This window comes from Giraffa tippelskirchi, chromosome 9, assembly GCF_054371585.1.
Source record: "Giraffa tippelskirchi isolate mGirTip1 chromosome 9, T2T-mGirTip1v1.2.pri, whole genome shotgun sequence".
NCBI classification, from domain to species: Eukaryota; Metazoa; Chordata; class Mammalia; order Artiodactyla; family Giraffidae; genus Giraffa; species Giraffa tippelskirchi.
The window spans coordinates 86,655,885-86,671,037 of record NC_137283.1 but is presented as its reverse complement, the minus strand read 5'-3'; the positions used below and the strand labels follow the sequence as shown (position 1 = coordinate 86,671,037).

The following is a 15,153-nucleotide window of genomic DNA, read 5'->3' as shown; positions in this document are numbered from 1 at the left end:
CAATATGTGAAGTACCAGAGAGGCTGAGCACGCATTTGCACCTCAATGGGGATAGAAATCAGTAATGCTAAAGTTTTTGATACTTTTGCCAGAAGCTCAAGGATATGACTTCTAAGAAGAAAGAGGAGAGTCAGTCGTAGAGTCTTATTTCCCCCAAGCATGTGTGTCTGTTTTCATGTATTTTAATCTAGAAACACCCATGGATTACATTTTTCAATAAACAACATTATTTGAAATTAGTGGTAAAATTTGAATTTTATTTTTTAACTTTTCAATTTTTTGAGCTTATTTTATAATAGTGTATACAAGGAGTAGGTGAAATTCTAGTGGGTGGCTCGATATTGTATTAATTTTAATTATTTGCAATCAGAGAGAGAGAAGAAAGACCTGGATCTGGTGAAAGAAAGAAAGACCTGGTGAACTGGATCTTCAGGTCTGAGATCATAACTTGTTTTGAGTTACTGCTTTAAATTGGACAAGTCCCACAAAATCTGCTCAATTTTCCATTCTACAAAATAGATGTAACATCTGTTGTCACTTGAGAAGGTATAACAAATGAAATTTATTTGTGATATACTTTGACATCCTGAGAAGAAAGTTTTAAATTAATGGAAATATTATTTGGAATAATAGAGATAATATTTCACAGATATCATCTGTGAAAACTGTGGGAATTTTTAGAAATTATTCAGTTCTATACATGCTGTCTATATATAGGATATTTTACTCTATAACATTTGAGAAACCACAGAGATGTTTAGGTATTGCTGAAAGTTTTTGTGTCTAAAATACATATTTTACTTTACCTTTAAGATATCTGACTTGCCATTCATCTAGATCTCTTTTTCTTTCAAATATAAATGTTAAAAATTATTCATTTTCATAACTTATTGGGTATTCATGTGAATTTTTTATTAAGTAAATTTGATGTATGACATCGTATAAGTTTAAGGTAGGCAACCGGTGATAAATTTATGTATTATGATTGTTATTGTAATGATATGTTGCACCTTTGTCATATTACATAATTATCCTTTCATTTTAGTGGTTGAAATAATTAAGTTCTAGTCTGTTAGTAAGTTTGATGATTATAGTACAATATTGTTGTCTAAATTCATTATACTGTGCATTAGATTTCTATGGCTTATTTACTACTTTTAAGTTTGTACCCTTAAACAACATTTAACTTACTCTCCAACTCCCTGGTTACTACAATTTTACTCAGTTTTTACAGGTTTGGCTTTTTTAGATTCCACATGTAAGTGGTTCATATCAGTACTTGTTTTTTTCTGTCTGACTTAGCTCATTATCATAATGTACTCTAGGTGTGTCTATATTGTTGCAGATGCAGGATATCCTTCTTTCTCCTAGATGAATAATACTCCTCAGTTGGTAAAGAGTCCTCCTACAATGCAGGAGACCTTGGTTCGATTCCTGGGTTGGGAAGATCCCCTGGAGAAGGAAATGGCAACCCACTCCAGTATTCTTGCCTGGAGAATCCCATGGACTGTAGCCTGCCAGGCTCCTCCGTCCATGGGATCGCAAGAGTCGGACACAACTTAGTGACTAAACCACCACCACCAATCAATCTATCTATCTATGCCTCCCAGACAGATCAGTGGTTAAGAATCCGCCTGCCAACGCAGGAGACACAAGAGACTTGAGGTTGATCCCTGGGTGGGGAAGATCCCCTGCAGATGGAAATGGCAACCCACTCCAGTATTCTTGCCTGGAAAATCCCATGGACAGAGGAACTTGGCGGACTGCAGTCCATGGAGTTGCAAAGAGCTGTACGTGACTGAGCACAAATGCACATCTATCTGTCTGTCTGTCTATCTATCTGTCTGTCTATCTATCCATCCATCTCACATCTTCCTTATCCATTCATTCATTGATGGACATTTAGGTTGTTTGCATGTATTGGCTATTGTGAATAATGGTATAATAACCATGAGAGTATGTATATCTCTTAAATCCTTTTTTCTAAATGTAACTTTTTGAGCATAGGTTGCTAACTCCTTAAAATCAAAGATTTAGTTTTAAAACTGAAGCATGTTCTTTTATATTGTATTACGAAGGAATAAGTAGGATGTTTTGAGTACTTGATTGTTGATGCAAACTCCCCAAACTTCTTTCCCTCTTGTTTGCCTTCTGCAATATCTGCTTTTCTCTGAGCTCTTCTTGTTTTCTGTAGTTGAAATTGCATTTTACCCCAACACGTGCAATCTAGCCACTTGATTCTACTTGTCTGACACAGTCTCTCTCTTTATTATTTTTCTTCTTTCTGTGTTGTGACAATAATCTCTCTTCTTTGCTCTAATCAAGTCTAGGCATATTTTCAACCCCACTGCCATTTTCAACTTTCCCTCCCATCCAAGAACATTTCCACTGCTTCGCATTATATTAAAAGCACACGAGAGATCTCCTGCAATGAAATAACTTGTGGATTTTTTTCTAGATGGTTATTTCTATGGATTAGCTGTTTAGAGTCACTGATTAATTAATGATCCAGGCTATTATGCAATCATTTATGAGGCTTTGGATAACAAATCTTCAATCTTCTTTCTTTGTAGTATTGTCTCTGTTTTATTTCTATCAAAATCAGTTCAATTCAACAAATATTTGAGCACCTACCATCTGTTCAGCTGCATGTTAACATGTGTGTGTGTTTCTGTGTTAAGGGGAATATTGTGCCTATCTGTGGGAAATTTACCTATGGAGTTCAGTAGAGAGCCCTGAGAAAGGAATGAAGATTCTGTTATCTGCTATTCTATTATTTCTGCAGTTTTTACAAATGAAACTCAAATGTCTCCATTGATTCAAACTTTTCTTCCTAAGATATCAAAGAATATAATTGCATGATAAAATCCATTTGAATGCTACCCGCTATTATAGTGTTTATTCATTGAGTTGGTAAATTTCTTTCAATAGCAAAAGCGATACCCTCAAGTTATTTATATTCACTCTTTTATCTGTTAATTTACATATGGGGGCACAGAGAAGACCGAGGGAAGTGGAGGGGCTCAAGGTATGTTTAGAGGAAGACAAACAGGACCTCATGATGAATTGGACATAAGGGAGATAAAAAATGAGAAATCAAGGATCACATCAGTTGTTTTAGTCCTCACAATGACCTTAGGAGGTGAGTGTTACTATTGTCTACAACTTACAGACAACCAAGACATTGAGAAGAATAAAGCCTTGCAGAAGGCTGTATACTTACTTAGTAAGTGAAGGTGTGAGGATTGAACCCAGTCTAGCACATACAACCACCATAAATACAGAACAAAGTGTGTCTTACATCTTTTCAAGGGTGATACTTGATTTTAAGCTTTTCATTTTAGCATATTCTCATTTATCTTGAATTCAAGACCTAGAATAGATCCAAACTGTACTTTTTTCTTTTAAATAAATTAGAATCAACTATTAAATAAGTTAGCTGGTCTCAGAGATTTATTTAAAAATCTAAGTTCCAGAACATTTTATACAGTCCACATCAACTTAGTTTGATATGTACTTAATATATCTACTCTAGTATGCAGAGAAAAAAAGAACTTATAACAACAACTCTCAAGAATAATGAGATACTGAATTTCTTGCCAAATCATCAGTGAGAGACTGTTTGTTTAGAGGTATTTTATTCTTTTATTTTGTTGTGTTCTAGGACTTTGAGAATTGATACCAATTGATATTGTCTTTGTGAACACAGTTTAATTTCATCTAAACAATCCCTCAGGTATCCTTACCTCCTTAGAGACAGGAATAAGTTAAATTTCATGTTTTCAAGAATACAATAAAATTTCTTACATGAAAGCAAATATGATAGACTGACTTCCCAGAAGAACTTAGTGTCAGGTGGGATGAAGGGAAAGACTTCGCCAAACAACACCTGTCCCCCACCCCTGCCAATATGCATTTGCTTTTGTAAGAAGATTGTTTCATCAGGACTTGGTTGATGAGAGAATAATGAATTCCTCTGAGTTAGGGTAATGTCTGTGTGGGGGGGAGGAAATCTGCTTATGAGTCAATGGGTTTTGATTATACGTATGTAACTTCCTCTATTTCTTTGTAATTTGAAGTATGTATCATAATCTGAGGCCAGATGTTTATAGCACTATAGGATCTGATTAAGATGTATGAATTTTGTTGGATGAAAGCATTGAGGATTTTGGAGGAGAGGATGGTTCTCAAAGGAGGCCAGATGGGTTTTGTTTTCAAACGTGGAGACAATATTTAAGAATAGAAAATTTATATACTTTTGTCTCTAGCAGAGACAATATCAAGCAGACATCACTATTTCAAAGGCATTGTACATGTATTATAATTTCATTTTTCATACATCAGTTATGTCCCATTGTTCCATGTCCTTTTACATTTTATTTTTCAAGTAACTCTGGAAATCCTTCCATGATCAATTTAAAATGAGAAGCAAATTATTTCAGGAAGGTAAAATATACACTTTTCCTATAAAATACGTTACATTTGTTGGGAAATTTATGTTGCAATTTCATATTTTAAAGTTTTCAATTCAAGAAACCATACAGCTTTTCCTTTATTCCATTTGATTGTTTAGAAATATGGCCTCTAATAGTGAACACTTGAATGTACAATATTAGAGAAATGTATTCACAAATATTTTTTAATCTAAGTACAAATATGGATTCTCATACATAAATCTCTATTAATTTGGTAATATAGTAGTCTTACCAAACCATTTATTGCTTGCTTCACTCACTGAATGGATAAAACAATACATAAGTGCTTCACCCACATGACTGTAAGATTTAGTGAGTACTTCAAACATTTAGTATTATTGATTTTACTATGTAGGCTTTTACTCCTAATTTTTTCTCATAGCCAGAATTTATTTAACTGGTAGGGGAAAGATCTACCTATGTGTCTGATGTTTGTTTTTTAGGATTAGAACCTTCAATCTGTAATGTTTCTTATATTTATTTTCCAGATTTAGATTATAAAATTATACAGGAATCTATTTTTGTCTGTTACACCATTAATGCTACCCACAATAGAACATAATTAAACCTTTAAAATTTTTAAATTTAAAATTGATAGGACTGCTCAGTCCCACTATGTGAGCGACATTAGCTGATAGTTATTCACAGGGCTAATTGTAGTCTGTGATACTGTTATTGACACCTTAGCAGAACACATGTTGAAGTTATTTTTCTTCAGGTGCTAGTGTGGTCAGTCATGATGCAAAGTTGCTAATGCGTATGGAATTGTACCTGTGGAATGGAACAATCCTCCCAAGAGATCAGACCTATGCCTTTGGTCTTTACATGTGTGTGTGCTCAGCCGCTTCAGTCATGTCCGATTCTTTGCAACCCTGTGGACTGTAGCCCTCTGGGCTCCTCTGTCCATGGGATTCTCCAGGCAAGAATACTGGAGTGGGTTGCCGTGCCCTCCTCTAGGGGTTCTTGCCAAACCAGGGATCAAACCCACGTCTTCTGTGGCTCCTGCATCGTAGGTAGATTCTTTACCACTGAGCCACCAGGGAAACCCGTTCTTTACATAGTACAACAATATCATGTGAGCTATGACTTCATATTTTTTAAAGCATTTTTTGGAAAAGCATGGGGAACTAGATTAATTTTGGTCCTGTAGATGGCGATAACATACAACATTGCAAGAAGTCTACAGAATATAAACAAAATCTTGATCCAGAGCTTGTGATTTATGTATGTACAAGGTATACCTCCCAAGTTTCACTTTTAGGAATACTAAATAGTATCACTTTGGAGCTGGAAACTTATTGAATATTTGTAACCGTTCCCAGGTGGCACTAGTGGTAAAGAACTCTCCTGCCAATGCAGGAGACTCAAGAGATGTGGGTTCAATCCCTGGGTCTGGAAGATCCCCTGGAGGAGAGCATGGCAACCCAATCCAGTATTCTTGCCTGGAGAATCCCATGAATGGTGGACCCTGGAGGGCTACAGTCCATAGGGTTGCAAAGAGTTGGACACGACTGAAGCAACTTAGCACAAAAGATGATAATGATACACCAACAGAAAATAAAGTAGAATGGTTAATACAAACTTTGTGAAGCTGGTAGTGGGTAAAGGTTCATAAAGAGTACAGGTCCTCAGCCCATTAGGATGAATATTTTGTTTCATAGCAAAGGAGTAAGGGGCAATTTAATGTGTAAAAGTTGCTGTTAATTGTTCCAGAAACAACAAACGGGCTTGCAATTGAAATCACAAGATAAACTCAGCACGAAGTAAAACAAATGCAGTCTTTCATATGCATGTGAGTATTTTCAATACTTCTCCTTTCCCCAAAATAGAGACCTAGACATGAATTGAGACCTTCTCTTTTCTTCAAATGTAGACTGTGATACATCAAAGACCGTGCCTGCACAGGTGTGCACTCAGAGAGGTCAGGCAGGGGTAGCCCTTCCATCTCAGCTTGTCTGAAGTGATGCTCCTCACTCTCTGGGACAGTGCTGATCACAGCCTTGAGTCTGTGGGCTCACACTCTCATTGGCAATGATGTTTGTGACAGGGAGGCTAGATTTAGCCCAGCCAGTCGCCAGGACAATCTAGAATGGTTAAGCCTCTGCTTAGGGGGAAGATGTGACAAACAGCTTTCAGTGTTTGTGATGGATCAATCTTGAAAGTGATTCTTTGTCAGAATGAGGAAATATTAGAATTTCTGGGTGGGAGGTAGTACATCCTAGATGATTCTGAAATGTCTTCCTTTTCCTACTTGTGGGAGAGTTCACTTCAATTGAGAATCACTACTCTGAAGATAGAAAGAAAACTAAGAATTTTAACTCCTAGAAGGGAAGCACAGGCAACTTCCATATTTCTGAAACATTTTTTGACAGATCCATACTAAGAAATGTTGGGCTGACCAAAGATGTGTTTGGGTTTTTTCCATAAGATATAATGGGAAAACTTGAATGAACTTTTTGGTCAACCCATTATATTTTATACCACAACTCTCTATACTCAAACCTGCTCTCTCTCTCATACAAACACAAATACACACACTACTGAATAACATTTTAAATTCAAAACAACACCATGGTGTTCTCTGTTATCTTCTCATTTTTTTCTACCGTATTTTTAAAAGTGGTGGTATTAATCAGTGAAATCAATTTTTGTCTATTAATGCTGCTGCTGCTGTCTATTAATGAGTAACCCACAATTTGAAGAATAATGATGTATCTTATATCTGTCAATACCTTTATCTAGAATGCAAATTTTTCTTAAACAAATGGAGGAAGAAAATTTTGCCTCTAATACACCCTCATCCAGGGCCTTAGTGGTTGTTGCTTCCTCTTGAAATGCTTACTGGGTTACTCAACTCACTTCAGGTCTTTGTTCAAAAGTATCTTCCTTAAGAAGGCCTACGTTAGGTTTTCCTTAACATCCTATTTAACTTTTCAACCTCCCCAACATTTGCTGCTTTATTTCCCTCTGTAGTACCTCCCTGGTAGCTTAGCTGGTAAAGAATCTGCCTACATTGAGATGGATGAAACTGGAGCCCATAATACAGAGTGAAGTAAGCCAGAAAGAAAAACACCAATACAGTATACTAATGCATATATATGGAATTTTAAAGATGGTAACGATAACCCTATATGCGAGACAGAATAAGAGACACAGATGCATAGAACAGTCTTATGGACTCTGAGGGAGAAGGTGAGGGTGGGACGTTCTGGGAGAATAGCATTGAAACATGTATATTATCATATGTGAAACAGAACACCATTCCATGTTCGATGCATGAGACAAGGGCTCAGGGCTGGGGCGGTGGGATGACCCAGAGGGATGGGATGGGGAGGGAGGTGGGAGGGGGGTCCAGGAAGGGGAACACATGTAAACCCATGGCTGATTCATGTCAATGTATGGCAAAAACTACTACAATATTGTAAAGTAATTAGCCCCCAACTAAAATAAATAAATTTATTAAAAAAAAAAAAAAAGAATCTGCCTACAATACAGGAGACCCTGATTTGATTCCTGGGTCAAGATCCCCTGGAGAAGGGACAGGCTACCCATTCCAGTATTCTTGGGTTTCCCTGGTGGCTCAGATGGTAAAGAATCCACCCACAATGCAGGAGACTGGGTTCGACCCCTGGGTTGGCAAGATCACCTGGAGGAGGGCATGGGGACCCATTCCAGTATTCTTTCCTGGAGAATCCCCATGGACAGAGGAGCCTGGCGGGCTACAGTCCATGGGGTCATAAAGAGTCGGACATGACTGAGGGACTAAGCACAGTGTAGCACACAGTACTCTATACTATACCATAAAGCATGTTGTGTTTTTAGTCACTAAGTCATGTCCACCTCTGTGACCCCAAGGACTGTCACACCAGGCTCCTCTGTCCATGGGATTTTCCAGGCAAGAATACTGGAGTAAGTTGCCATTTCCTTCTATCTTCTCAACCCAGGAATCGAACCTGCGGCTCCTGTGCATCTCCTGCATTGCAGGTGGATTCTTTACCGCTGACCCACTGGGGAAGCTCCACTATAAAGTATAGTACTTCTCTATAGGATTATAGCGCAATCACCATCTGACATATTAAATGATGTTAGTAATTTGTGTGTTTGTCTCTCTCAACTAAGATGTTAGCTCCACTGGCAAGGAGACTTTTGTTTGTTTTATTCATCATAGTATCTTCAGTGCCAAGAACAGACCTGGAACCTGATAGATGCTCAATATACATTTGTTGAGTAAGTGATGAGTTGACTGAATGCATGAAAAAAATCTTGTGTCTCAAAAGAAAGACAGTTCAGCAGAGGAAAAATTAAATGTAATTCCAAACTTCATTTCTGTTCCTCTAAGAATTTTAAAGAGGGTTTAATTTGTTCCTTATAACTTCATATATTCAAATCTTTTTTCTTCAGCCAGCTTTCCCACACATCAGTAGCTGTGCTGAAACTTCTCCTCTTAACTCGCATTCTCAGTTGTGCCCACAAAGCTTTCCTACAATGCCTGTTTGCATGGATTTTCTTCTCTTCTCTTTCCTATGATTCCTCATCTCTATTCCAACGGTGGAGAGAGGTCTTCTGTTCTTACCCCTCTGCTGGGCTGGGTGGGCATGACCCTCAAGGGCGTATGGATCCTCTGTGCCCCAATACTTCTTTCTTCTGTGGGGCCACCCAATAGGAATGCTTAAGACATGCTTAGGGTGTCAATAAATGAGGGACAAAAAAGTATGTTATTTTGGGATGAGTTTCCTATTTAAAAATACTGTATATAAAAAAGATTGAATGAGAAGTTTCAGCTTTTCTTCATTAATAACACAACTATTGGTGAAAACTAAAAGCTTTACAGGAACGTGATGAAGACTCATGTCAACTGCTTGAAAGGAGAAACAGAAAGCACATTTCATGCTCAATTATTAAATTGGCATCAGTCACATCAGGAACTCAATTTTCAGGTTGATATCTTCCAGTATAACACAGCAACATGCTCACAAATTTGATTTGAGTTAGGTAGCACGAGTTAAGTCTTTTGCAACAGGGATCATCTGTACCAATTAAAGGCAGCAACCCTCCTGTTTTCTTGTTCCACCTTGTTTTAACACCTTTTGGAAAGACGAAATAGGGAAGATGATTATGTTATTTTCTCAGCTTCCCTCCCCACTCCAAACTAGTATGCCTTGTAGAATATTATATATTTTTATTGTGAAGATACTGTTTAATATTTCTTTTCTTTTTAAAGATGGACTGTGATCTTTAACCTGGTCTTGGATCGATTGCTTGCAAACTGTGTAAAATACAACTCTGGTGGCACTTATTCCTTGCAATGTCAAAAGACATCTTAAAGTATATTAGTGACTTCTTAAAGTGATCTTATTTCTAAAAAGTTGAACAGAATCAGTGATTAGATGGTTCTCATTTTTCTCTGATGTTAGTATTCTAGGCGTGGAATTTCACCTGTGATAGGACATGGATTGGGGTCTGGCTGGGTGTGAGTATAGGTGTACATTGCAAATGAGCAAAAGACAGCACTGCCACGGGGTTTGTGGCAGGTTTTGTGCCTGATTTAGATCTCGTTACCAGAGAGGTGGACTGGTCTTCGAGCTACTGTGTGTTTTCCAGCCTAGAGCCCAGCCCCCTGTCTTCCAGTGGAAAACTCTGTGGAACCATCCATGCTCCTCAGGGGATCAGCTTGAGGCTAGACCAGTTAAAACCACTGTCCAGTGCTTATTTCCCTCCTCAAAAAGAATCTCTCAGACTTGGGTGGCACAGTCGATAGGACTCTGCCTGCTGATGAAGGGGCCATGGGCTTGATCTCTGGTCCAGGAAGATTCCACATGCCGCGAGGCAACCAAGCCCGTGCACCACAACTTCTGAACCCATGCTCTAGATCCGTGTGCCACAGCGACTGTAGCCTGCAGGCCCTAGAGCTGTCCACTGCCACGACTGAGTCTGAGTGCCGGGAGCCTGTGCTCCGCAATATGAGAAGCCACCACAGTGAGAAACCCATACACTGCAACGAGGAGTGGCCCCCGCTCATTGCAACTGGAGAAAGCCTGTGCACAGCAACATAGATAAGATAATAAACCAGCACAACTAAAATAAATAAATAATTAATTAAAAAAAAAATCTCTCATACAAGTATTGCTGTTTGGAGCTCTGCTTCTAGGAAACCTAACCCAAGGTAAGATTTGAAAGATGAGCAATTCTCTGACTTTTCCACCTTATCCCTTCTCACCTCAGTGCTCCAGGGAACAGATCACCCTGAGGATAACTGAGAATATTTCCTGTATTTTTGTGCATTGCTGCCTTTTTAGAAACCATAAGATGGAGAAAAGAATCCTGGAAACTGTATTTTATGTTTTGGTCTGGTTAGGGCAATTCATTCTTTTTCTTTTTTTTTAGAACTGTTGATCTCTTTGACTTGAGTTAGTTAATTGGAAATTGTTTTCCTATTCTAACTTTATCCTTTCAGATTTTTTAATCAGTAGTTTCTAGATGTTTAAATTGAAGGTGTGGAAAAACTGTCAATATCCTTTAGCTCTAAATCAGTCCAACTTGACTCCAAGGCAACTGAATGGTAGGGAACCGAAGGCTGCTGTGAACACCTATATCAGAAAAATCCATGTGTCTGCCTCATGTTGGAGAAGGGAAATAAACCCAGAGTGATTCCATTCGTCTTTCCAAATCTTAAGTAAATGCCTCCTTTTGGCAGAACAGTAATTGCATTTAGAATACTAGGGAGAGGAGAGGAGTTGGGGAAATGCATTTCCTAGGCTTCCATCCTCTGTGGTACAGAGTAGAGTCTAGGAGAGAATGGGGAGTGAATGGTGAGGAATTGAGAAGCAGGGGAGACTGCATTCCAAAAGAATGCAATATTCACTGCAATATTCAGTGCAAAAGAATGCAAATTCCCTCTCCACTCTGGTAAGTGAAAAAAAAAAAATGAAAGTTTTAGTTGCTCAGTTGTGTCCAGTTCTTTGGGACCCCATGGCCTGTGGCCGACCAGGCTTCCCTTGTCCATTGCATTCTCCAGGCAAGAATACTGGAGTGGGTTGCCATTCCCTTCTCCAGGGAATCTTCCCAACCCAGGGATCAAACTCAGGTCTCCTGCATTGCAGGCAGATTCTTTACCATCTGACCCAAAGATGAATCCATCTGCTCTAGGAACTAGAGGTCAAGAATAGTTTGGCATATTGAATATGTTTGATATAAGTTCATATTAATATTGGATATTGGCTTTCTGGTTTAAGCAATGAAGATATTGATATATAAATAAAAACAAATCCAGAGCTAGATTAAGGCAAAAGACTGATTTCTTTCATAAAGTAAGGGAAATTATATAGTTTTATAAGATATTATTAGGTTCATGTAGATTAAAAAAGATGTGCACTTTAAAAACAGTTGAAGACATAGATGTCTTTATTTGAGACTAATTTTGAATTTGATCCATAGGGAGAAGTTCATAATAAGGGAAAGAAAATTTAATTGTCAGAGCCATATGGTTAGATGTGAATGGAGTTCAGATAGGACTCCTAGAAAATGTGAATTCTGAAAACAAAACAAAACTGTGAAAATGAGATAGAAGCATAAAATAGGAAATCTTGTTTTCTTACCAGAGAAATATAAGCATACTTTTAATGTGACACAAGATTTAGCAAAAAATGAAAATTAAAGTTTTCTTCTTCCAGTTTATCAAATGTGCACTAGGGAATAATCTGTATATTCTTTTAATGATATCAACCGAAGTGCAGGCCTATTCCTTGGCATCCTTTTATTATCATTTCTAAAAGCATTTGGTCTCTTTAAGCCTTGCATGTTCCATTATGTAGGTGAATATTTTGAAATCCAGAGCATTGAGTATAATTGTTTTTGATGTGAGCCACACCCTCTTCCAACAACACATGGACATCACCAGATGGTCAACACTGAAATCAGACTGATTATATTCTTTGCAGCCAAATATGGAGAAGCTCTATACAGTCAGCAAAAACAAGGCTGGGAGCTGACTGTGGCTCAGATCATGAACTACTTATTGCCAAATTCAGACTTAAATTGAAGAAAGTAGGGAAAACCACTAGACCATTCAGCTATGACCTAAATCAAATCCCTTATGATTATACAGTGGAAGTGAGAAATAGATTTAAGGGACTAGATCTGATAGACAGAGTGCCTGGTGAACTATGGATGGAGGTTCGTGACATTGTACAGGAGACAGGGATCAAGACCATTCCCATGGGAAAGAAATGCAAAAAAGCAAAATGGCTGTCTGAGGAGGCCTTACAAATAGCTGGGAAAAGACGAGAAGTGAAAAGCAAGGAGAAAAGGAAAGACATTCCCATTTGAATGCAGAGTTCCAAAGAATAGCAAGGAGAGATAAGAAAGCCTTCCTCAGTGATCAATGCAAAGAAATAGAGGAAAACAACAGAATGGGAAAGACTAGAGATCTCTTCAAGAAAATTAGAGATACCAAGGGAACACTTCATGCAAAGATGGGCTCAATAAAGGACAGAAATGGTATGGATGTAACAGAAGCAGAATATATTAAGAAGAGGTGGAAAGAACACACAGAAGAACTGTACAAAAAAGATCTTCATGACTCAGATAATCACGATGGTGTGATCACTCACCTAGAGCCAGACATCCTGGAATGTGAAGTCAAGTGGGCCTTAGAAAGCATCACTATGAACAAAGTTAGTGGAGATGATGGAATTCCAGTTGAGCTGTTTCAAATCCTGAAAGATGATGCTGTGAAAGTGCTGCACTCAATATGCCAGCAAATCTGGAAAACTCAGCAGTGGCCACAGGATTGGAAAAGGTCAGTTTTCATCCCAGTCCCAAAGAAAGGCAATGCCAAAGAATGCTCAAACTACCGCACAATTGCACTCATCTCACACGCTAGTAAAGTAATGCTCAAAATTCTCCAAGCCAAGCTTCAGCAATACATGAACCATGAACTTCCAGATGTTCATGCTGGTTTTAGAAAAGGCAGAGGAACCAGAGATCAAATTGCCAACATCTGCTGGATCATCGAAAAAGCAAGAGAGTTCCAGAAAAGCATCTATTTCTGCTTTATTGACTATGCCAAAGCCTTTGACTGTGTTCTGCTGCCAAAGCCTTTGAATATGTGGATCACAATAAACTGTGGAAAATTCTGAAAGAGATGAGAATACCAGACCACCTGACTTGCCTCTTGGGAAACCTGTATGCAGGTCAAGAAGCAACAGTTAGAACTGGACATGGAACAACAGACTGGTTCCAAATAGGAAAAAGAGTACAAGGCTGTATATTGTCACCCTGCTTATTTAACTTATATGCAGAGTACATCTTCGGAGAAGGCAATGACAACCCACTCTAGTACTCTCTCCTGGAAAATCCCATGGATGGAGGAGCCTGGTAGGCTGCAGTCCATGGGGTCGCTAAGAGTCGGACACGACTGAGCGACTTCACTTTTACTTTTCACTTTCATGCATTGGAGAAGGAAATGGCAACCCACTTCAGTGTTCTTTACTGGAGAATCCCAGGGACGGGGAGCTTGGTGGGCTGCCGTCTATGGGGTCGCACAGAGTCGGACACGACTGAAGCGACTTAGCAGCAGCAGCAGAGTACATCATGAGAAATGCTGGGCTGGAAGAAGCACAAGGTGGAATCAAGATTGCCGGGAGAAATATCAATAACCATAGATATGCAGATGACACCACCTTTATGCTAGAAAGTGAAGAGGAACTAAAAAGCCTCTTGATGAAAGTGAGAGAGGAGAGTGAAAAAGTTCACTTAAAGCTCAACATTCAGAAAACTAAGATCAATGTATCTGGTCCCATCACTTCATGGGAAATGGATGGGGAAACAGTGGAAACCATGTCAGACTTTATTTTTTTGGGCTCCAAAATCACTGCAGATGGTGATTGCAGCCGTGAAATTAAAAGATGCTTACTCCTTGGAAGGAAAGTTATGACCAACCTAGATAGCATATTAAAAAGCAGAGACATTACTTTGCCAGCAAAGATCCATCTAGTCAAGGCTATGGTTTCTCCAATAGTCATGTATGGATGTGAGAGTTGGACTGTGAAGAAGGCTGAGCAGCAAAGAATTGATGCTTTTGAACTGTGGTGTTGGAGAAGACTCTTGAGAGTCCCTTGGACTGCAAGGAGATCCAACCAGTCCATCCTAAAGGAGATCAGTCCTAGGTTTTCATTGGAAGGACTGATGTTGAAGCTGAAACTCCAATACTTTGGCCACCTCATGCGAAGAGTTGACTCATTGGAAAAGACCCTGATGCTGGGAAGGATTGGGGGCAGGAGGAGAAGGGGACGACAGAGGATGAAATGGCTGGATGGCATCACCGACTCGATGGACATGAGTTTGGGTCAACTCCGGGAGTTGGTGATGGACAGGGAGGCCTGGTGTGCTGCGATCCATGGGGTTGCAAAAAGTCGGACATGACTGAGTGACTGAACTGAACTGAACTGAACTGATGGGAGCTGAAGTTGCCTGTTTTAATCCACACAGTCTCCCTTAGTCGGGCATGCGCCTCTACTCTATTGATCTTGTCTCTTCTGCTCCTTAGTAGCTATTCCCCGAAGGGTCTTTCTTCTTATTTGTAAGGGTCAAGCATCTCTGGATCTCTTTGGGAGCCTCTCCTCTCTGTAAGGACTCTTTTTCCTTAGCACCTATTCCACTGCCTCTTTTGTTCTTAAAT

The 15,153-nt window shown here is 38.9% G+C and overlaps 1 protein-coding gene across 1 annotated transcript in view; it reads left to right on the top strand.

Annotated features, from left to right (window-relative positions):
- Window positions 1-15,153, top strand: part of LOC145521624 (uncharacterized) — a 198,207-nt gene that overhangs the window by 74,086 nt on the left and 108,968 nt on the right. The window lies entirely within an intron of this gene.